The sequence below is a fragment of the Anomaloglossus baeobatrachus genome, chromosome 11, assembly GCF_048569485.1.
Source record: "Anomaloglossus baeobatrachus isolate aAnoBae1 chromosome 11, aAnoBae1.hap1, whole genome shotgun sequence".
NCBI classification, from domain to species: domain Eukaryota; kingdom Metazoa; phylum Chordata; class Amphibia; order Anura; family Aromobatidae; genus Anomaloglossus; species Anomaloglossus baeobatrachus.
The window spans coordinates 146,882,896-146,905,878 of record NC_134363.1 but is presented as its reverse complement, the minus strand read 5'-3'; positions in this window follow the sequence as shown (position 1 = coordinate 146,905,878).

Below are 22,983 nucleotides of genomic sequence, written 5' to 3'. Positions count from 1 at the left end.
CTAGCTGTGTGTGGAGTTCGGGCAGCACTACCAGGTGACCGTTCTCCCCCGTCGGTAGTCACTGCGCGGACGCTGTTAGACTGCAACAGCTCCAGGGTCTGCTTCTGCTCTTCCTGAGCTGCACACTAAACTGGCTCACTCGTGGGACCTGCACTGCTGCTCCTGTCTGAGCTCCTCTGCCATGCTCCTCACTCCTCCACACTCTGCTTCAGACTGTTTACTCCTCCTTCTCTTTTCCCCTTGTGCCTGCCTACGCCACCTAGCAACCAGGCTCTCTACCACACCCCTTGAGTGGAGATGGAGGCTTCGCCCCCTCCACCCCTCGGGTGGAGGTGGAGGCTTCGCCCGCTCCTGGGATCCCCAGGGGTCCTCCCAAAGGTACATGTGTGAGACCTGATCACTATGCGCCTGTGTAGTCACACCTCGGTCAGCCTTCTGGATTACCTGTATTGTACTGTCCCCAGCATGGGTGCAGTACTCAGTGGTGCCTGACCAGGTCAGGGGCGCCACATCACCATCTCCCCCTTCCCTAGACACAGGGTTTCCCTTCTCTGTTGCTGTTCACTTGGTATTTCTCCATACTTACCATGACATCTATTTACTGTTCTATTATTATTTCTATTATTATTATTATTATTATTATTATTATTATTATGTCACGCTGGGTGTGGGGAGAGACACCCAGTAAGTGGACTCCTGGGAATAAAGGAGGCTGAAACACAAAGAGGGGGGAAAACCAGTGGCTCCGGCGCTGACCCTGACACTGTGGGGCCCTGCGCTAGCCCTCAAACCACAGGTACCTATAAGGGTTAGGAGGTGTGGCCCACCAACGTGCCTCTGTCTCCTAACCAGAACCTAGGACTAAATCTCACCACCCACCAATCCACGGAGGGAAAAACAAACACAAAAATTAACATCAAAAAGGGGAAAAAGGAAAGACGACAACTTATCTTGAGAGGGAATCTTCAGAATCTACAGCAACAGTAGTCTGAAGCCACATCCACTCCTGAGCAAGCAACTTCTCCAAGTGAAGAGTATAATCCGCACTGGAGGAGTGAGAGGCCCCACGTTATAAAGGCCCTAAATTACCAGCTGGAGGAAAGGCTCCTCCAACCTGGCAAGGAAACAGAAAATAAAACCCTAAATCAAGTCTGGACGATCGCCGGGCCCTTCTGCACCGGTCCCACCAGCAGCAGCAGCACCTGAAGGTCCAGACACATCCGTGACATATTATTTCAGATTTGAAAATATATAAATAAAACATACAAAAATGTATACAGTTTTACTACAACCAACCAGCTCTAACCCAACCCACTAAACCATCAAAGAGAAGAAAGTGAAGAAGATAAAATATAATGTCCGATACCCGCTTTATTATAATGATGTTGCTAATAGTAGCTTCTATAATAAATTCTTCTATAATACTCCTCTGTGCACTATGTAATAATATAATGATACATGAATGATATATTTTTTTGCACTCAGTAGATGTTTTTATGAACCGTCTCTGTTTGTGAAAAAAAAAGTGGCATTCATTGCTATTGAAAAGGAAGAAAGTCTGTCTCGCCTGACGTGACCCTCGCTGTCATCCCTGATCAGCGTCCTTAGAAGCAGCCTGAGAAGGGATATACTATAAACAGTGTGCGCTGTCTGTAGGTGACTACTCTTTGTCTAACCTTCTCTGTTATTGCAAAAATGTCAGCCAGAAGTAGGGTGGGTAGGCCTAATTTAATTTATTAGTAATGGACACTACCGCTTGCAGGGTTCCCAACAGTGTTTGATTAGGGATTCCCAGAGGAAGCGGCCTGTTCTCAGATGGCCAAGTGACAGGGTTTATATAGAACAGCAACTTGTGTCTAAGCAATGCTGTCAGCCGCCGAGACGGATGAAGTGAACCGGAGGGCCCATTACTTCATTCACACCTCAACAGTCAAACAATAAAACATTTACATACAAGACTGATTTACTGTGGAAAAATGATTTCCCCCACGATTTACATGTCAGACTGTGAAAAATTTCTAAATGACTCCTCATGTGTTTGTTAGCTCCCTGGTCAATGCCGGAATCAGCTGCTGATTTACCGAAGCAGCTCGAGAACAAGTAAAATACATGTTTGCAAAGTTTTCATTTCAAGACCCTATTCAAGTTAATAGGACCCTCTGACTCCATTATCTCCTATTAAAAACACCCACCACAATCATTCTTTTTTTTTTTTAGCATTTTAAACAATAACCCTCATTTTAATTTTTATTTAATAAATCAATAGTACACATGACAATAAGAAACTTTATAATATATCTTATGAGAGAAATTTTCTTCTTTCTCCTCCTGGATTCATCTTTCACTCTCAATTCATCAGTCATTTTTCCATTATTCCATTACTAGTTGTAGTACCCGGCGTTGCCCGGGATACTAGCTGTCTATCTTTTCTGTCTCTCTCCCAGTCTCTGTCTGTCTGTCTCTGTGTGTCTGTATCAGTCTCTCTGTATCAGTCTCTCTGTTTGTCTCTCTCTATCTCTGTGTCTGTCTGTCTCTATCTCTGTGTCTGTCTGTCTCTATCTCTGTCTGTCTCTCTCTATCTGTCTTTCCCCGCCTGTTTCATTCCAGGCGTGTCTCTTTCCAGGTCTGTCTCTTTCCAGGTCTGCCTCGTTCCAGGTCTGTCTCGTTCCAGGTCTGTTTCTTTCCCCTTCTGTCTCTTTCCCCAACTGTCTCTTTCCCCATCCCTCTTTCCCTGTCTGTCTCTTTCCCTATCTGTCTCGTTCCCCGTCTGTCTCATTCCCTGTCTGTCTCATTCCCCGTCTGTCTCATTCCTCGTCTGTCTCATTCCCCGTCTGTCTCATTCCCCGTCTGTCTCATTCCCCGTCTGTCTCATTCCCCGTCTGTCTCATTTCAGGTCTGTCTCGTTCCAGGTCTGTCTCGTTCCAGGTCTGTCTCGTTCCAGGTCTGTCTCGTTCCAGGTCTGTCTCGTTCCAGGTCTATCTCTTTCACCGTCTGTCTCTTTCCCCGTCTGTCTCTTTCCCCGTCTGTCTTTTTCCCCATCTGTTTCTTTTCCAGTCTGTCTCATTCCAGGTTTGTCTCGTTCTAGGTCCATCTCTTTCCCCATCTGTCTCTTTCCCCACATGTCTCTTTCCCCAACTGTCTCTGTCTCTTTACCTGTCTCTTTACTTGTCTCTGTCTCTTTCCTTGTCTCTTTCCTTGTCTCTGTCTCTCTGTCTATCTCTGTCTGTCTCTATGTCTCTGTCTGTCTCTTTCTACAACCTGTTTCTGTCTCTCTCTCTGTCTCTTTCTGTCTCTCTCTATCTGTCTCTCCACCGACATCTTATTGCCTCACACATAAGCTTCTTATACTGACAATGTATTTTGTTCCTATAACAACCAATCACAGCTGCTATTAATAACCTATAGCTCACAGTTCCATTGACTGTAATGGAGGCAGGTTTTTTGGAGAGTAACTATAAAGCGCGGGGTTAAATTTTCTCATCAAAATATAGTCTATGACGTTCTCTAAGTCACATGAGGCATCTGTGAAAAATGTTGTGATAGTAAATGCGACAGTGCAGACTCCTTTAGCGAATACACACACACACATACATACAGTTAGGTCCAGAAATATTTGGACAGTGACACAAGTTTTGTTATTTTAGCCGTTTACAAAAACATGTTCAGAAATACAATTATATATATAATATGGGCTGAAATTGCACACTCCCAGCTGCAATATGAGAGTTTTCACATCCAAATCGGAGAAAGGGTTTAGGAATCATAGCTCTGTAATGCATAGCCTCCTCTTTTTCAAGGGACCAAAAGTAATTGGACAAGGGACTCTAAGGGCTGCAATTAACTCTGAAGGCATCTCCCTCATTAACCTGTAATCAATGAAGTAGTTAAAAGGTCTGGGGTTGATTACAGGTTTGTGGTTTTGCATTTGGAAGCTGTTGCTGTGACCAGACAACATGCGGTCTAAGGAACTCTCAATTGAGGTGAAGCAGAACATCCTGAGGCTGAAAAAAAAGAAAAAATCCATCAGAGAGATAGCAGACATGCTTGGAGTAGCAAAATCAACAGTCGGGTACATTCTGAGAAAAAAGGAATTGACTGGTGAGCTTGGGAACTCAAAAAGGCCTGGGCGTCCACGGATGACAACAGTGGTGGATGATCGCCGCATACTTTCTTTGGTGAAGAAGAACCCGTTCACAACATCAACTGAAGTCCAGAACACTCTCAGTGAAGTAGGTGTATCTGTCTCTAAGTCAACAGTAAAGAGAAGACTCCATGAAAGTAAATACAAAGGGTTCACATCTAGATGCAAACCATTCATCAATTCCAAAAATAGACAGGCCAGAGTTACATTTGCTGAAAAACACCTCATGAAGCCAGCTCAGTTCTGGAAAAGTATTCTATGGACAGATGAGACAAAGATCAACCTGTACCAGAATGATGGGAAGAAAAAAGTTTGGAGAAGAAAGGGAACGGCACATGATCCAAGGCACACCACATCCTCTGTAAAACATGGTGGAGGCAACGTGATGGCATGGGCATGCATGGCTTTCAATGGCACTGGGTCACTTGTGTTTATTGATGACATAACAGCAGACAAGAGTAGCCGGATGAATTCTGAAGTGTACCGGGATATACTTTCAGCCCAGATTCAGCCAAATGCCGCAAAGTTGATCGGACGGCGCTTCATAGTACAGATTGACAATGACCCCAAGCATACAGCCAAAGCTACCCAGGAGTTCATGAGTGCAAAAAAGTGGAACATTCTGCAATGGCCAAGTCAATCACCAGATCTTAACCCAATTGAGCATGCATTTCACTTGCTCAAATCCAGACTTAAGACGGAAAGACCCACAAACAAGCAAGACCTGAAGGCTGCGGCTGTAAAGGCCTGGCAAATCATTAAGAAGGAGGAAACCCAGCGTTTGGTGATGTCCATGGGTTCCAGACTTAAGGCAGTGATTGCCTCCAAAGGACTCGCAACAAAATATTGAAAATAAAAATATTTTGTTTGGGTTTGGTTTATTTGTCTAATTACTTTTGACCTCCTAAAATGTGGAGTGTTTGTAAAGAAATGTGTACAATTCCTACAATTTCTACCAGATATTTTTGTTCAAACCTTCAAATTAAACGTTACAATCTGCACTTGAATTCTGTTGTAGAGGTTTCATTTCAAATCCAATGTGGTGGCATGCAGAGCCCAACTCGCGAAAATTGTGTCACTGTCCAAATATTTCTGGACCTAACTGTACATACAAACACTCAGCTTTATATATTAGATTGAGATATGAAATGACAGTTGGTGCTTATAAGAGTTTATGGAGAGTTTTATTTAATAAATCAATAATACACATGACAATAAGAAACTTTGTAATATATGTTATGAGCGAAATCTGCTTCTTTCTCCTCCTGGATTCATCTTTCACTCTCAATTCAGCAGTCATTTTTCCATTATTCCATTATTGAGAAATGAAATAACAGTTGGTGCTTATAAGAGTTTATGGAGAAGGAGGGAAAAGCCAGAGGTGGACACTATACTGCAAAATGTCCTGAAACGACAGTTACAGTTCTCCATAGAACTTTATAAGCACCAACTGTCATCTCCCATATCAGTAACGGGAAAATTTGTATTCATCGAACACAAATTTTACCTGCGAACTGAGAATTTTGAGAATGCGTGATCAGTCCAGGAGGAGAAAAAAGCAGATTTCTCTAACATGATATACAGCTGCATCTCAACAAATTAGAATATCATCAAAAAGTTAATTTATTTCAGTAATTCAATACAAAAAAGGAAATGTATATATTACATAGAGTCATTACACACAGAGTGATCTATTTCTATATATTATATAGAGTCATTACACTCAGAATGATCTATTCCTAAATATTATATAGAGTCATTACATACAGAGGGATCTATTCCTATATATTATATACAGTCATTACACACAGAGGGATCTATTCCTATATATTATATAGAGTCATTACACACAGAGGGATCTATTCCTATATATTATATAGAGTCATTACACACAGAGGGATGTATTCCTATATATTATATAGTCATTACACACAGAGTGATCTATTTCAATATATTATATAGTCATTACACACAGAGGGATCTATTTCTATATATTATAGAGTCATTACACACAGATGGATCTATTCCTATATATTATATAGAGTCATTACACACAGAGTGATCTATTTCTATATATTATATAGAGTCATTACACACAGAGGGATCTATTTCTATATATTATATAGAGTCATTACACAGAGAATGATCTATTTCTATACATTAGGCCTGTTTCACACGTCAGTGAAAAATACAGACGTTCTTCACTGACGTGTAAAACACGCACATGTCCCTCCGTGTTCCGTGATTCATGGCACACTTGGGTTGTCCATGTGCAATCCGTGATCCATGATTGCATATGGACATTACTCACCTGCCTTCACTGCTGCTGTCCATGGTGCTGAAGTCTCCAGCTCTGCAGCGTTCGCCCACTGCTCTCAGCACCGACTTCCTGGTCGGGTTTTCCTGCTCTCATGAATATTCATGAGCCAGGCAGGAGCTGCCGAGAGCAGAGGCTGCACAGCGAATCACAGGCAAGGTAAGTTGAAAATATTTAATATGTCCGTGATTTTCTGGTACGTGTTTCACTGATCACACACGGATCACACCATAATGTGGTCCATGGGTCATCAGTGATGCCAGAAAAATACTGACTTGTCTCTGTGCAGAATCACGGCCACGCGTGCACGCAGCATGGAGACAAGTTCAGTGAAAAATCACTGATGTGTGAGCAGACCCATTGATTATAATGGGTCTGCGCATGTCAGTGATTCTGGTACATATAAAAAAAAAAGCACATACGTACCAGAATCACTGACGTGTGAAAAGGGCCTTATATAGAGTCATTACACACAGAGTGATCGATTTCACGTGTTTATTTCTGTTAATGTTATTGATTATGGCTTATAGCCAATGAAAACCCAAAAGTCACTATCTCCAAAAATTAGAATAATTACCACAAAACACCAGCAAAGGCTTCCTAAGCATTTAAAATGGTCCCTTAGTCTGGTTCAGTAGGCTACATAATCATGGGGAAGACTCCTGACTTGACAGATGTCCAGAAGGCAGTCATTGACACATTCCATAAGGAGGGTAAGCCACAAAAGGTCATTGCTAAAGAAGCTGGCTGTTCACCGAGTGCTGTATCCAAGCATATTAATGGAAAGTTGAATGGAAGGAAAAAGTGTGGTAGGAAAAGGTGCACAAGCAACCGGGATAACCACAGCCTTGATAGGATTCTTAAGAAAAGACCATTCAAAAATTTGGAGGAGATTCACAAGGAGTCAGTGCTCGAAGAGCCACCGCACACAGACGTATCCAGGACATGGGCTACAAGTGTCGCATTACTTGTGTCAAACCCCTCATGACCAATAGACAACGCCAGAAGCGTCTTACCTGGGCCAAGGAAAAAAAAGACCTGGACTGTTGCTCAGTGGTCCAAGGTGTTGTTTACAGATTAAAGTAAAATTTGCATTTCATTTAGAAATCGTGGTCCCAGAGTCTGGAGGAAGAGTGGAGAGGCCACAGTCCAAGCTGCTGAGGTCTAGTGTGAAGTCTCCACAATCAGTGATGGTTTGGGGAGCCATGTCATCTGGCTGGCTGGTTTAGGTCCACTGTGTTTAATCAAGACCAAGGTCTTACTTTTTCCAAACTGACTACATCCAAGTTTAATAACCCTTCTTGGTTTTGCATTCCATCCATTCCCTTAATAACCTTGGTCGCTCTTCTCTGCACCCGTTCTAGTTCAGCTATGTCCTTCTTATATACCGGAGACCAAAATTGTACACAGTGACTTGTACTATGTTTTTCTCATGCTTTTCTAATGCATCCCTCCCATTATTTCATTAGCCTTGGCAACAGCTGCCTGACTCTGGTCAGTAAAGTTGAGTCTGCCATCCACCCATACACCCAAGTCTATTTCAGTTTTACCCAGTATTTTATAATTGAGTACATAGCTGTCATGCGCTGTCCGTCTCTATACGCGTGGAGTACTACTACAGTGTCGGACTCTATTCACACTGCATGCAGAGTCCGACATGCAGCCTGGTCTCTCTTAGGCTTGAAACACACATCCGTGAAACACGGGCGTGTTTGGTCCGTTTCCGTGTATACTGGAGACACGGCCAAACGTGCACCAATGTTACTATATCTCAGCGGTTACACTTGCGTTTTTGGTTATGTCCGTTAGTCCGTCTCCGTGATGCATTTTGTGGGCCGTGTCTCACGCCAGCATGTCCGTTTTCTGCACGCAACACGCAGCACGGACCCAATGAAAGTCAATGGGTCTGTGCGCACGTCCGAGTGACACGGACGCATCTCTGTTTGCTCCCTGTACGTTTTGTGCTTTTTTCATGTGATGTCGGTCTTTTTTCTTTTTCTGTTTCGTTCTCTCCCTCAGCCCGTCGGTCGGTCTCTATGTCTGTCGGTCGGTCTCTGTGTCTTATCTGTCCCTCTAGCTGTCTGTCGGTCAGTCCCCCCCCCTCTCTCATACTTACCGTTCCCCGATCTCCGGCGCGGCGCTGCACGGCTGTTATAAAGAGTTCGGCGGCTTTTACTATTTTGAAAAAGCCGGCCGCCCATTAATCAATCTCGTATTCCCTGCTTTACCCGCCCACCGGCGCCTGTGATTGGTTGCAGTCACACACACCCACCACGCTGAGTGACAGCTGTCTCACTGCACCCAATCACAGCAGCCGGTGGGCGTGTCTATACTGTGCAGTGAAAAAAATAAATAAATAATTAAAAAAAATGGCGTGCGGTCCCCCCCCATTTTAATACCAGCCAGATAAAGCCGTACGGCTGAAGGCTGGTATTCTCAGGATGGGGAGCTCCACGTTATGGGGAGCCCCCCACCCTAACAATATCAGTCAGCAGCCGCCCAGAATTGCTGCATACATTATATGCGACAGTTCTGGGGCTGTACCCGGCTCTTTCCGATTTACCCTGGTGCGTTGGCAAATCGGGGTAATAAGGAGTTATTGGCAGCTCATAGCTGCCAATAAGTCCTAGATTAATCATGTCAGGCGTCTATGAGACACCTTCCATGATTAATCTGTAAGTTACAGTAAAAAAACACACACACCCGAAAAAAATCCTTTATTAGAAATAAAAAACACAAGCAAATTCCCTCATTACCAATTTATTAACCCCGACAAACCCTCCATGTCCGGCGTAACCCACGGACCTCCAGCGTCGCTTCCAGCTCTGCTGCATGGAGGTGACAGGAGCAGCAGAAGACACCGCCGCTCCGGTCACCTCCACGCAGGTAATGAGATGAGTAGCGCGATCAGCTGCTGTCAGTCAGGTAACTCGCGGCCACCGCTGGATCCAGCATAATCATCAGGGTAATCATTTGTCTTGGCTCCTTTTTGGTGTTTTTTTGATATAGTTCTTTGTGGTTTTTCTAACTAATTCAAAGTAGGGACTCGCAAGTGTGAGAATCCTTGACGAACGGATTTCGAGCTTACATATTTTGGGCCAAAATATAAACTAATATCTCACTATTTGAGGTATGGCACATTTTATCCATTTTTGCAGGATGTGTGTGGACCTTTTGAATTCAGGTGGTTAAATGGTGAGCCTGTCATGTGTTATGTACTCATATAGTGCTAACTGACCCGCCTGGACCTGGTGTTGTGCGTCATTTATAGGCCATTATTCAGACACAGTGCGTCTCGTGTATCCGTGCGAGATGCACCTATATAGCGCTGTTTTGCCCGCCTGACCTGGGTTTCTGGCGTCATTTATAGGTCACAGTTCAGACACTGTGCATTTCACTCATTATATGATGGGCTCCCAGTGCAAGTCTTATTAGTGTGCATGTCTTATGCTAAGCAGCCGCCCCTCCCCCCTAGTGTGGAGGTTGAGTGGCTGTGACATCAGCATCTTGCACCTCGGCTGCAGCCATCTTTATGAGGAAGGCTCACCACATTCTGTGTGTGCACATATCATTTGTCTTGGCTCCTTTTTGGTGTTTTTTTTATATAGTTCTTTGTGGTTTTTCTAAACTAGGAACTGCCAGTGTCCGCAGCCTTCGGTATGGAGGGTGTTTTTGGGATCCCACACACGGTACAGTAGACCCCTGTTCTTGCCCTGCAGCCAGATGCCTCTTTCTCCTGCCTTGTTCTCCACTCTCTCTCCTCAGTCGGGAATGGGGAGCCCACTCCCCCTGCAGTGATCCGGGTCTTTTCTTGATGCCGGCGGGCCGCTACCCTACCCCGGTCACCTCAGGTCCCTTCCTCACACATCCCTTCTTACAGCAGCCAGGAGCTATCCTCCCCTGGTCTGCTCTCTTCACTCTCCTCACTCACTCTGCTCCAGCCCCTCCCCCGCTGCTCTGTTTAGCTCTTACACTGGGGGGGGTTTCTGTCCTGCTGCACTGGTGTGGGATCAGGTTACCAAGGAGGAGAATGGCCCGCACTTTGCTGGATTTCTGCAGGCTCTGTGACACCCTGATTTTGCCAGGGCGCCACAAATGTCCTGCTTCATTGTTTGCTCGTTACTCTCCCGCTGTGAAGCACACATCGCTGTTTGTGACAGCGAGAGAGCGACGAACTGAAGCAAGCAGGGAGCACGGAGACGGCTTCTGGCAGCCTGCGGTAAGCTGTAACCAAGGTAAATATCGGGTAACCAAGGGAAGCCCTTTCCTTGGTTACCCGATATTTACATTAGTTACTAGCACCGCCGCTCTCACGCTGTCAGTGCCGGCTCTCTGCACACGTAGCCGGAGTACACATCGGGTAAATAAGCAAAGGTTTGCTTATTAACCCGATGTGTACTCTGGCTAGGAGTGCAGGGAGCCAGCGCTAAGCGGTGTGAACTGGTAACCAAGGTAAATATCGGGTAATGGTTACCCGATATTTACCTTAGTTACAAAGTGCAGCATCGCTTCCACGCGTTGCTGCTGGCTGGGGGCTGGTCACTGGTCGCTGGTGAGATCTGCCTGTTTGACAGCTCAGCAGCGACCATGTAACGACGCAGCAGCGATCCTGATAAGGTCAGGTCGCACGTCGTGATCGCTGCTGCATCGCTATGTGTGACAGGGGCTTAAGTTGTTCCTATTACCCTCTTTTCTTTGTACCCTTACCCTACCCATGGACTTTTGGTTTCCGTAGTGCAGGTTTTTGGTGTGTGTGAGTTTTTATTTTCCTCCCGTCTGTTGTTTTGTGTTGTTTTTTTTGGGATCTCCATCCCGGTCGGTCCCCTGACTGGTGGGGACAGTGTTATAAGGGCCAGGATGGGATACAGGACCACGTTGGAGGCTCAACCCTGACCACCTTCAGGTCTACCGTCAGGATAAGGGACAGCACAGAGTCCCCAGTTTTAGGGTCAGCTTAGGGTTCCCTGTGCCATTATAGTCTCCCCACCACAGAGTTCAGCAGATTGGCCTGTCCTTCATCCTATTCCACCATTTCATCCACACTATTTTTGAGGGGCCCAAAACTATCATATTTGAGTTTCTCACTGTTTATGTAGTTGAAGAATAATTTTGGATTATTTTTCCTCTTCTCTGTGTTAATCTTTGGTGCTTTGATTTACTTTTTACAGAATTTATTTAATTTTCTATAAGTAACTGAGACTGCCGTAAAAACAAAAATTCACAAGTGAAACCTTATAGAAACTATACTTTTAAAAGAAAAAAGTCATTGATGCACCATAGCAAAATGCTGAACAATAATCTTTTCTATATCCGTACATAATAAAACAAACTTCCTTAAGATAGAATGACAAGTCTTGTCTACCCTGGTTGAGTAGTCATTCAATGAACCCTTGATAAATGGGAAAAATCATCAAGTCGTTCCTCGGGGTGTGTTTAGGAAGAACCGTACCTCTCAGTGATATCAATGTAATCTTCAATGTCTGGACTCTCCTACATTGGAACTGGAGGAACCTCTCGTGACTCACCTCAAGTGTCCAGTCAGACAGATGTTTCCTTGTGACCAGGATTTTTTTTCCGTTAAATATATTACATTTCTTAAAAACCAGAATAAAATTATGGATATTTTAACTCTTTTCCATCATTGGAACTTCACAAATGTTTTGTTTATTCTTGAGCCATAAATCAATGAAAAATAACAACCAGACTTAGAAGAAGTAACGTCTCAGTGGGAGAGAATCGAAGAGATAAATATTAAGACTGGGAAGCATTTCCAAGGTTGCAGAAGTCAGAGTTGAATTATAGGACATTCTTGGGGAGATGATCTTGAAGATAGTCATGGGTCTTCTTTGTTATGCAGAAAAATGCACATAAGTTTACATTAAACTGGGGACATGGGTCTAGATTTTGACATAATGGGTCTACAGTTAAGTACAAGAAATATATTCTTTGTTTGAGGTCTCGATGATCTACTTATATACTTAAAAAACAGTATAAATAATTTCTTAAGATTTTTTTTTGCCATTTAAAGACCACTCATGAATACTTAGACTTGGACTGGTTCCACCAAAGAGAAGCCTTAGAGGAACCTCCGATTGACCTAACTTCTTAAAATATCCAGCAGAAGACAACCTCATTAGACGATACCTTCAAAGATATTCACCTTCCACTACAGCTTAAATCTTACAGTATCTTTGACACCTAAGCTATTAGATCTCATTGCTGATATGCCCTTAAGCCCACTTTACATGTTGCAATTAGTTGCACAATCGCATTTGCGATGTGACACGCCCAGGTTGCATACGGGATCTATGAGATTGCACGTAGGTCGTTCATTTGCTGTCACACTTGCGTGAGTAGTCTATGTTAAATTGGTCAATTTTGTGTGCGATCCTTTAGATCATGTGTTCTGTGACGTATGCATTGAGCACCTTTTTTTTTTTTTATTTATTGACTTGCCAAGCGTGTGTAATGTGTAGGGATGCGTTTTTACTATGTCATCTGCCATTCAGCTCTGCTACATGGCCGCTAACAGCAGACACAGACAGCCATGTAGCAGAGCTGAATGGCAGATGACAGCAGACACAGACAGAGCCGCACTGTCAGAATGAACTCGGGTGAACTTCACCCGACTTCACGGTCATGCTGCAGCTCTGTCTGTGTCGCGCCCTGATTAGCGGTCACCAGTGAAGACTCACCGGTGACCGCTAATCTCCTGAGTAACTGAAGTTAGCAGCCCTCTCTCATACTCACCGATCCCCGATCCCCGGCTCTGCACGGCTTTCTCACTGCTCCGGCGGCTTTTACTGTTTTGAAAAAGCCGGCCGCCCATTAAACAATTTCGTATTCCCTGCTTTCCCCGCCCACCAGCGCCTATGATTGGTTACAGTGAGACACGCCCCCACTCTGAGTGACAGGTGTCACACTGCACCCAATCACAGCAGCCGGTGGGCGTGTCTATACTGTGTAGTGAAATAAATAATTAAATAATTAAAAAAAACGGCGTGCGGTTCCCCCCATTTTTAAAACCAGCCAGATAAAGCCATACGGCTGAAGGCTGGTATTCTCAGGATGGGGAGCTCCACGTTATGGGGAGCCCCCCACCCTAACAATATCAGCCAACAGCCGCCCAGAATTGCCGCATACATTATATGCGACAGTTCTGGGACTGTACCCGGCTCTTCCCGATTTGCCCTGGTGCGTTGGCAAATCGGGGTAATAAGGAGTTATTGGCAGCCCATAGCTGCCAATAAGTCCTAGATTAATCATGTCAGGCGTCTATGAGACACCCTCCATGATTAATCTGTAAGTTACAGTAAATAAACACACACACACCAGAAAAAATCCTTTATTAGAAATAAAAACACACACATATACATACCTGGTTCACCACTTTAATCACCCGGTGGATGCAGCGGTGGCCGCGGGTAACCTCAGTGACAGCAGCTGATCGCGCGGCTGTGTTCATTTGCTGTGTGGAGGTGACCGGAGCGGCTGTGTCTGCTGCGGCTCCGGTCACCTCCATGCAGCTGCGGTGGAAGCGACGCTGGATCATCCTGGATTACGCCGGACAAGGAGGGCTTTTTGGGGCTGATTAAAGTGGTGAACCAGGGAATGTGTGTGTGTTTTTATTTCTAATAAAGGATTTTTTCGGGTGTGTGTTTATTTACTGTAATTTACAGATTAATCATGGAGGGTGTCTCATAGACGCCTGACATGATTAATCTAGGACTTATTGGCAGCTATGGGCTGCCAATAACTCCTTATTACCCCGATTTGCCAACGCACCAGGGCAAATCGGGGAGAGCCGGGTACAGTCCCAGAACTGTCGCATATAATGTATGCGGCAATTCTGGGCGGCTGTTGGCTGATATTGTTAGGGTGGGGGGCTCCCCATAACGTGGAGCTCCCCATCCTGAGAATACCAGCCTTCAGCCGTATGGCTTTATCTGGCTGGTTTTAAAAATGGGGGGAACCGCACGCCGTTTTTTTTAATTATTTAATTATTTATTTCACTACACAGTATAGACACGCCCACCGGCTGCTGTGATTGGGTGCAGTGTGACACTTGTCACTCAGAGTGGGGGCGTGTCTCACTGTAACCAATCATAGGCGCTGGTGGGCGGGGAAAGCAGGGAATACGAAATTGTTTAATGGGCGGCCGGCTTTTTCAAAACAGTAAAAGCCGCCGGAGCAGTGTGAATGCCGTGCAGCGCCGGGGATCGGGGATTGGTGAGTATATGAGAGAGGGGGATAGACTGACATGGACAGAGAGTGAGGGACAGAGATAGTGACGGACTGACAGAGATTAGTGCATGACAGACATTGTGAGGCGCTTCAGAACGCAGCTTTTCAGCTGCGCTCTGAAGCAGACCTTTTCTAAGCTGCGGTGCAGAGCGCACACCTGCGCACATAGCATCACACAACAAAATCGTATGAGGGATGTCACACGTTACAATTGACTAGGTTCGTGCAACAAAACGCTCAATTCTAGAGAATGATACGATGTGTTTGCGATCAACGGTTTTGCGTTCAATCCTGATCGCATGTAGCTGTCACACGCAGATACGTCACAAACGATGCCGGATGTGCGTCACTTACAACTTGACCCCAACGACGGATTGTGAGATATATTGAAGCGTGTGTAGCGGGCTTAATAATGCAATAATAGTAGATCTGTACTGATCAACAATAAGAGCTCAGAATCATTGTGTCATGTGGTGTTCAGGTCCAGACTCATTAGTTATTATGGCGGTGTTAGGCTCTGTTCACACTGCAGAGCCTGACAGGCAACCTGATGTCTCCTAGTTGTTTAGCCAGAGCTGGCAGTCGGTGGTTTCATGTGCTCTATTCCTCAGTCCCTCAGGAGTTAATTCCTGTTGACCTGGGGAACTCTGCTAGGATCTCAGGTTGCCAGTTACCAATCATAGCCGTCTCCTTCCTATATAAGATTCTAGACCTTACTACCCAGCGCCGATTATAGCTTCAGCATAGGACCTGCGATTCCGTTCTTTGTGGTGATCTATTTTGAGTGGTGTGGAAGTTTTCCTGTTGTACATTTATTTCCTTTTTCGTGATTCCCCTGTACACTTATTGTCTCTTCTTTGTGTTTGAGTGCAGTGGGTACAAGTTTTTGTTTTCCCTTTCCGTGTTATTTCTGTGGCGCTTTATTACTATGTTTCTGGCCCACCCCAAGTGTGGGAGAGAGAAGGGGAGTAAGATCAAGGCTCAGACAGAAGTCAGGGTCATGCTGAGGGCTCAGATCTGGCTACCATCAAGTCTACCTTTGAGATAAGGGACAGCACAGGGTCTCAATTCTGAGGGCCAGCCTAGTAGCCCCTATTCTGTCATTTCATACCCTGTGACACATTGCCTGGGATGAGCTAAGGAACCTTTGACTGTCCCTTCTATAATTTTTCAGCTTTTGCCCTCATTATTGATGCAAAAGATGAGGATGTCCAGCTCTTCAGGCAAAAAAATCACGTCTTTATTTTATCATGCAGGCACAAAGAATGACATGACCAGCGCAACGCGTTTCAGGTGAAAGCACTCACCCTTAATCATGATACTGGATAGATGGTGCTGCAAAGCTTATATGCAAATGCTAATCAATGTAACAGATGTTTAAATTACTTCAGCACCTTACATGCACGAAATAGGTTTTACCATGAAAAACATTACATACATATACAATTAAAAAACAATGATACAATACAATACAAAAAAGTACACATTTTTGAATGGTTTTCTGGATTTGAAGATATATACGTTTATAACCAAACCAGTTGGTAACCCAGACAATGAGCTGTAAGCAATAAAACTTAAATTCTATCCTTTCTCGACAACTTAGAGGATTATTAATAACAAGTAAAATTGCAAAGTTACTTATTTTTACAAGCACTTTGCAATTTAACCTGTTGAGAAAACCTCATGAAGTGCTGCCGTGAAGAATGCCTGAGAAAGCAAATAAAATATCCACTTTTGGTCATGGCCTGCATAAATGTCCCTCCAAAATGTAGATAGTTGGCAAGTATGCAGTACCAGGCACAGCTGGGTTCATGGAAAAAAGTTGAGAGCATCTCAGAGTAGGTGAAAAATTACATAGCTTCTTTATTTTGCCATGAATGCAATGTTTTGACCAACCGAAGATCTTTTTCTAGCAAGGGTTTATGGATGTGCTGCTGAGCCTTCATAAGCATTGAAGGGGCCCTTTTTATTTAGCTCAGATCAATATTGTTTTTTTGGATGGGTTGGACCCAGAGTAGTCCATAGGTTTTCCTTCTGACTAAAGGACCCAATACACACTATACTGTCACTGGCCAAAACTGCCGATATCAACAGGTTTGTCCAATAGCCCAATGTGTATGAGGAACCAGCAAAATATCTTCCGACAGATGATATCAGTGGACAGAAAGATCCGGCATGTTCGATTTCAGACTGTTGATACTTTTGTTCTTCAAGAGATAAGCTATTGCCAAGCATGTCTGTCATTGGCTCTTTCATAAAGAACACAGGAGCTATCGGCCAGCTGAGCACTCCTGTTTATGGAAAATTGGGGTAGATAGCTACCAACTACCGTATCTAAAGTTTACCTAAAATTAATAACCTTGTCAAAACAGAATTGGCACCCAGTACCTGGGGCATATTGTCACTGATGTCTCTGTATTTTGAGACTAGTGTCAGGATCAGGACTAGAGTGTCTCATTGTCATCTGAGACTCTACATATTTAACATGTTTTCTTTCTTTGGGTGTGGCAAGGGGTAATAGCAGTTTTCCTTGCCAGCAGCCACTGACTCTTGGTCAGGTGTTTCCAGTTTGGGACCACTCCCAGTCCTTTTATATACCGTCGGCTTCCAGCAGAGGGTGCCGGTTATTCTCTTTGCCATTTGCATTCTGGGCCTGGATCTGAAATGATCTGCTGGAGTTCTTCCTGTTGGTTATGGTGTAGGCTGCAGTACTGGTGCTTGACTGCAGCCTAGTGTGTTTTTTAATGCAGCAGTGGGACTAGTGATCCTTACCTTCCCAGTCACTAGCCAGGGCTTACTGGGGGGACTTGCATGGCTTCAGGTTCCTGCCCGGTGACAGTTGAGGAACTAGGGACCGGTAGGAGTGCTGGGTACAGTGGCAGGTAAGTGGAGGAGGTGTCCATCATTCCTCTCACTAGCATCAGGGTCAACCATTTTTAATTTGCCCCAATGTACTCCTTGTTTGTCTTTGTAAAAACCCTGTCTGTTGTGTGTTTTAACTCACATTGGACCTTCCTTAAAGGGTGCTTTACATGCTGCAACATCGCTAGTGATCTTGTTAGCGATGTGACACGCCAGATCGCAGATAAGATTTGCCGAGATCGCACATAGGTCACTTTTGTAGCGCCGGTCACATGTGCGATCTCGGCAAATCGTATGTGCGATCTGGCATGTTACATTGCTAACGAGATCGCTAGCGATGTCGCAGCGTGTAAAGGACCCTTAAGTCCGTGTTATGACACATCTTCCCTGTCAATCTGAAATACTTTGGTCCCAGTCATACAGTCATGACCATTCCTGATGATCTCAGGCCATCAATGTGTTCTCCTGTAGACTCTTCTGAGGCATGTTGTTGTACCTTATCATGACACATCCACTGTATACACTGTCTTTCTACTTTGCTACATTTTCCTGACCCGGTGTTGTGCCCTGTCCATCTAGACCAAATGGTGCATACTCTTCTGTTGACCACAACATTGACCTCACAGTTGATGCGCCAACCCTGTTCTCTCCATCCATCCTTCGTTAATGTAATGTTTCACTTAACGGTTTGACTTTCTTTCCAAGTTTAGAGTTAACCTTCGTCTTGAGAACATGTACAAAACCAATTTATAGAAATATGCCGCTTGTGGTTTACAGAACGCTGGAGCTGTATCTAAACCAGGCTAATTACAATTGTTGCTTCGCTAAGTTTTAATGCAATCATTGGTAGTTATCACGTGTATTTTCACAGCTGTGTAAGTGTGGGCTCTATCAATCATTGCCTCTGTCCTCGTAGCCGGCTGAAGACAGTCATGGCTTAGTCAAGGAATGAAATGTGACATGCGATATGGTTTTCTGACAGATTAGTACATAAATGTTACTGCAGTGAATTGACAGTAAATTGACCACCAATTAGTAGAACTCAGCGCGTTTGTCAGAATGTGGTATCGCTGAGTTGTTGGAGCTTAGTTTCTGTGTGAACCTTTGGGCGCTCAGTCAATCACCTATTAGGAGGTCCTTGTGGCTTGAGGAAACTGTTTGCTTAACACAAACATGACTTTTAATTACATCCTTGTCTTTTCTCAGGCTTCTCACATACTGTATATTATAGGATCTGGAATATTGTCAATTATGTGACCTCATAAAACACCTCTTTATCGCTTTTTTCTAATTATGTGTTCTTATTTTGACTCAAATGAATCCTTATTTCTCCTACGTTATTCAGAATATTAAAAGGTTTGCTCCACCAGGGCAGTCTCTTCTTAAAGAAGACCTGACACATGATAACAAAAAAAATGAGTTAAATACCAGTCATGCTAGGTACAGTGAAGTACCAAGTGACCGGCGAAAGGGAAGGGAAACCCGGTGTCTAGGGAAAGGGAAGATGGTGACCCTTGACCAAGCCTACTGCTGGTCCCTAGGGTTCCTCACCACCCTAGATAGGTTCTGCACCTATTCTCCGAGAAGAATACCTGACCCTAGGTATCTCATTTGCTGGGCTTTAAATAGGGAATGGATGGGATGAGCTCTTGTCAACCCCTCTAAACACTATAGATAACACAAGGAGGACACACAGGGAATATGCATGAACTACTTATCTACAGATGATACAAGTAGATGTTCAGCAAAGTTTTCAACAACGATACCACAGAGGCAGGGTCGGTCTGGCCCGGCGGGGTAGTGGGGAATCCTCCGGTACGACTCGGGCCCTCAGTGGGCCCCTGTGCCTTATATAGTGCGGGGCAGTGTATGTGCCGTGGGGCCGCCGTTTTTTCGGGGCCGGCGTTAGTTGCGGCAGACTGGGCAGGGCCCCCACGCTCTGATGCCCCCCTCCCCACGCTCTGAGGGCCCCCAGCCTTTCAATTACAAACTGCAGCGATAGCGCAGGGCTGCAGGTAAGCGCTCAGGGAGAGCCGAAGAAAAAAATATATATATATATTCTCACCTCTCCTCCTCTTTCCCGCGGTGCCTCCAGCTGTTCCTTCCAGACCCCTCGGTGATCCCGTCCTCTGCACGGAGCCGCCGCTGCAAGTGCATTCATGGCTTTTCTGCAGTTAAATGCTTTACGGTGCTGCAAAGCATTTAACTGCAGTAAAGCCATCATGGCATCCTGCGGCAGCGGCTCCGTGCAGAGAATGGGATCACTGAGGGGTCTATGAGCCTGCGGACTGGTAAGGTAAGGACCCCGCAGGAACGCAGGACAGATGAGAATAACGTGCGTGTGAACAATGGCATAATAGGGGACAGGATGGGGGACCCATTCATACACAGCACAAGGCTGGGGGGCCCATTCATACACTGCACAAGGCTGGGGGGCCCATTCATACACTGCACAAGGCTGGGGGGCCCATTCATACACTGCACAAGGCTGGGGGGCCCATTCATACACTGCACAAGGCTGGGGGGCCCATTCATACACTACGCAAGGCTGGGGGGCCTATTCATACACTGCACAAGGCTGGGGGGGCCCATTCATACACTGCACAAGGCTGGGTGCCCCATTCATACACTGCACAAGGCTGGGTGCCCCATTCATACACTGCACAAGGCTGGGTGGCCCATTCATACACTGCACAAGGCTGGGGGGCCCATTCATACACTGCACAAGGCTGGGGGCCCCATTCATACACTGCACAAGGCTGGGTGCCCCATTCATACACTGCACAAGGTTGGGTGGCCCATTCATACACTGCACAAGGCTGGGGGGCCCATTCATACACTGCACAAGGCTGGGAGCCCTATTCATACACTGCACAAGGCTGGGGGCCCCATTCATACACTGCACAAGGCTGGGGGGCCCATTCATACACTGCACAAGGCTGGGTGCCCCATTCATACACTGCACAAGGCTGAGGCCCCATTCATACACTGCACAAGGCTGGGGGCCCCATTCATACACTGCACAAGGCTGGGGGGCCCATTCATACACTGCACAAGGCTGGGGGCCCCATTCATACACTGCACAAGGCTGGGGCTTCAATCATACACTGCACAAGGCTGGGGGCCCCATTCATACACTGCACAATACACTGCACAAGGCTGGGGGACCCATTCATACACTGCACAAGGCTGGGGGCCCCATTCATACACTGCACAAGGCTGGGGGCACCATTCATACACTGCACAAGGCTGGGGGGCCCATTCATACACTGCACAAGGCTGGGGGGCCCATTCATACACTGCACAAGGCTGGGGGGCCCATTCATACACTGCACAAGGCTGGGGGGCCCATTCATACACTATGCAAGGCTGGGGGGCCTATTCATACACTGCACAAGGCTGGGGGGGCCCATTCATACACTGCACAAGGCTGGGTGCCCCATTCATACACTGCACAAGGCTGGGTGCCCCATTCATACACTGCACAAGGCTGGGTGGCCCATTCATACACTGCACAAGGCTGAGGGGCCCATTCATACACTGCACAAGGCTGGGGGCCCCATTCATACACTGCACAAGGCTGGGTGCCCCATTCATACACTGCACAAGGCTGGGTGGCCCATTCATACACTGCACAAGGCTGGGGGGCCCATTCATACACTGCACAAGGCTGGGAGCCCTATTCATACACTGCACAAGGCTGGGGGCCCCATTCATACACTGCACAAGGCTGGGGGGCCCATTCATACACTGCACAAGGCTGGGTGCCCCATTCATACACTGCACAAGGCTGGGGCCCCATTCATACACTGCACAAGGCTGGGGGCCCCATTCATACACTGCACAAGGCTGGGGGGCCCATTCATACACTGCACAAGGCTGGGGGCCCCATTCATACACTGCACAAGGCTGGGGCTTCAATCATACACTGCACAAGGCTGGGGGCCCCATTCATACACTGCACAATACACTGCACAAGGCTGGGGGCCCCATTCATACACTGCACAAGGCTGGGGGCCCCATTCATACACTGCACAAGGCTGGGGGCACCATTCATACACTGCACAAGGCTGGGGCTCCAATCATACACTGCACAAGGCTGGGGGCCCCATTCATACACTGCACAAGGATGGGGGCCCCATTCATACACTGCACAAGGCTGGAGGCACCATTCATACACTGCACAAGGCTGGGGCTCCAATCATACACTGCACAAGGCTGGGGGCCCCATTCATACACTGCACAAGGCTGGGGGCCCCATTCATACACTGCACAAGGCTGGGGTCCCCATTCATACACTGCACAAGGCTGGGGCTCCAATCATACACTGCACAAGGCTGGGGGCCCCATTCATACACTTCACAAGGCTGGGGGCCCCATTCATACACTGCACAAGGCTGGGGGGCCCATTCATACATTGCACAAGGCTGGGGGGCTCATTCATATACAGCACAAGGATGGGAGGGACCATTGCTACACTCCACAAGGATGGGGGGGACCATTGCTACACTGCACAAGGATGGGGGACCATTGCTACACTGCACAAGGATGGGGGGACCATTGTTACACTGCACAAGGATGGGAGGCCTATTCATGCACTGCACAAGGATGGGGGGGCCCATTGCTATACGCACAAGGATGGGGGGGCCCGTTGCTACACGGCACAAGGATGGGCACATTACTACAAGGGGCACATTACATTTTATTGGGGTCTATTTTTATTTTTGAAATTCACCAGTAGCTGCTGCATTTCCCACCCTAGGCTTATACTCTCATTGCGAGAGAAAGTAAAAATAATCCTAAAATATTCTTTAACTACATAAACAGTAAAAAACTGAAAAGCGATAGTGTTGGCCCCCTTAAAAATAGTCTTGGTGAAATGGTGGAAGGGGATGAGGGTAAAGCCAACCTGCTGAATGACTTTTTTTCTACGGTTTTTATACAAGAAAATGCCATGGCAGATGACATGACCAGTGATACCATAAATTCACACTTGAATATTACCTGCTTAACCCAGCAGGAAGTACGCCGCCGCCTCGAAATCACTAAGGTTGACAAATCTCCGGGCCCGGATGGCATACACCCCAGAGTACTACAGGAATTGAGTTCTGTGATAGATAGACCATTATTTTTAATCTTCTCAGATTCCTTAATAACAGGGTCGGTACCGCAGGACTGGCGCATAGCAAATGTGGTGCCAATATTCAAAAAGGGGACAAAAACTGAGCCGGGAAATTATAGGCCGGTAAGTTTAACCTCTACGGTTGGTAAAATCCTTGAGGGTTTCTTGAGAGATGCTATATTGGAGTATCTCAAGAAAAATAACCTTATGACAGAGTATCAACATGGGTTTATGAGGGATCGATCCTGTCAAACTAATTTGATCAGCTTCTATGAAGAGGTAAGTTCAAGCCTGGAC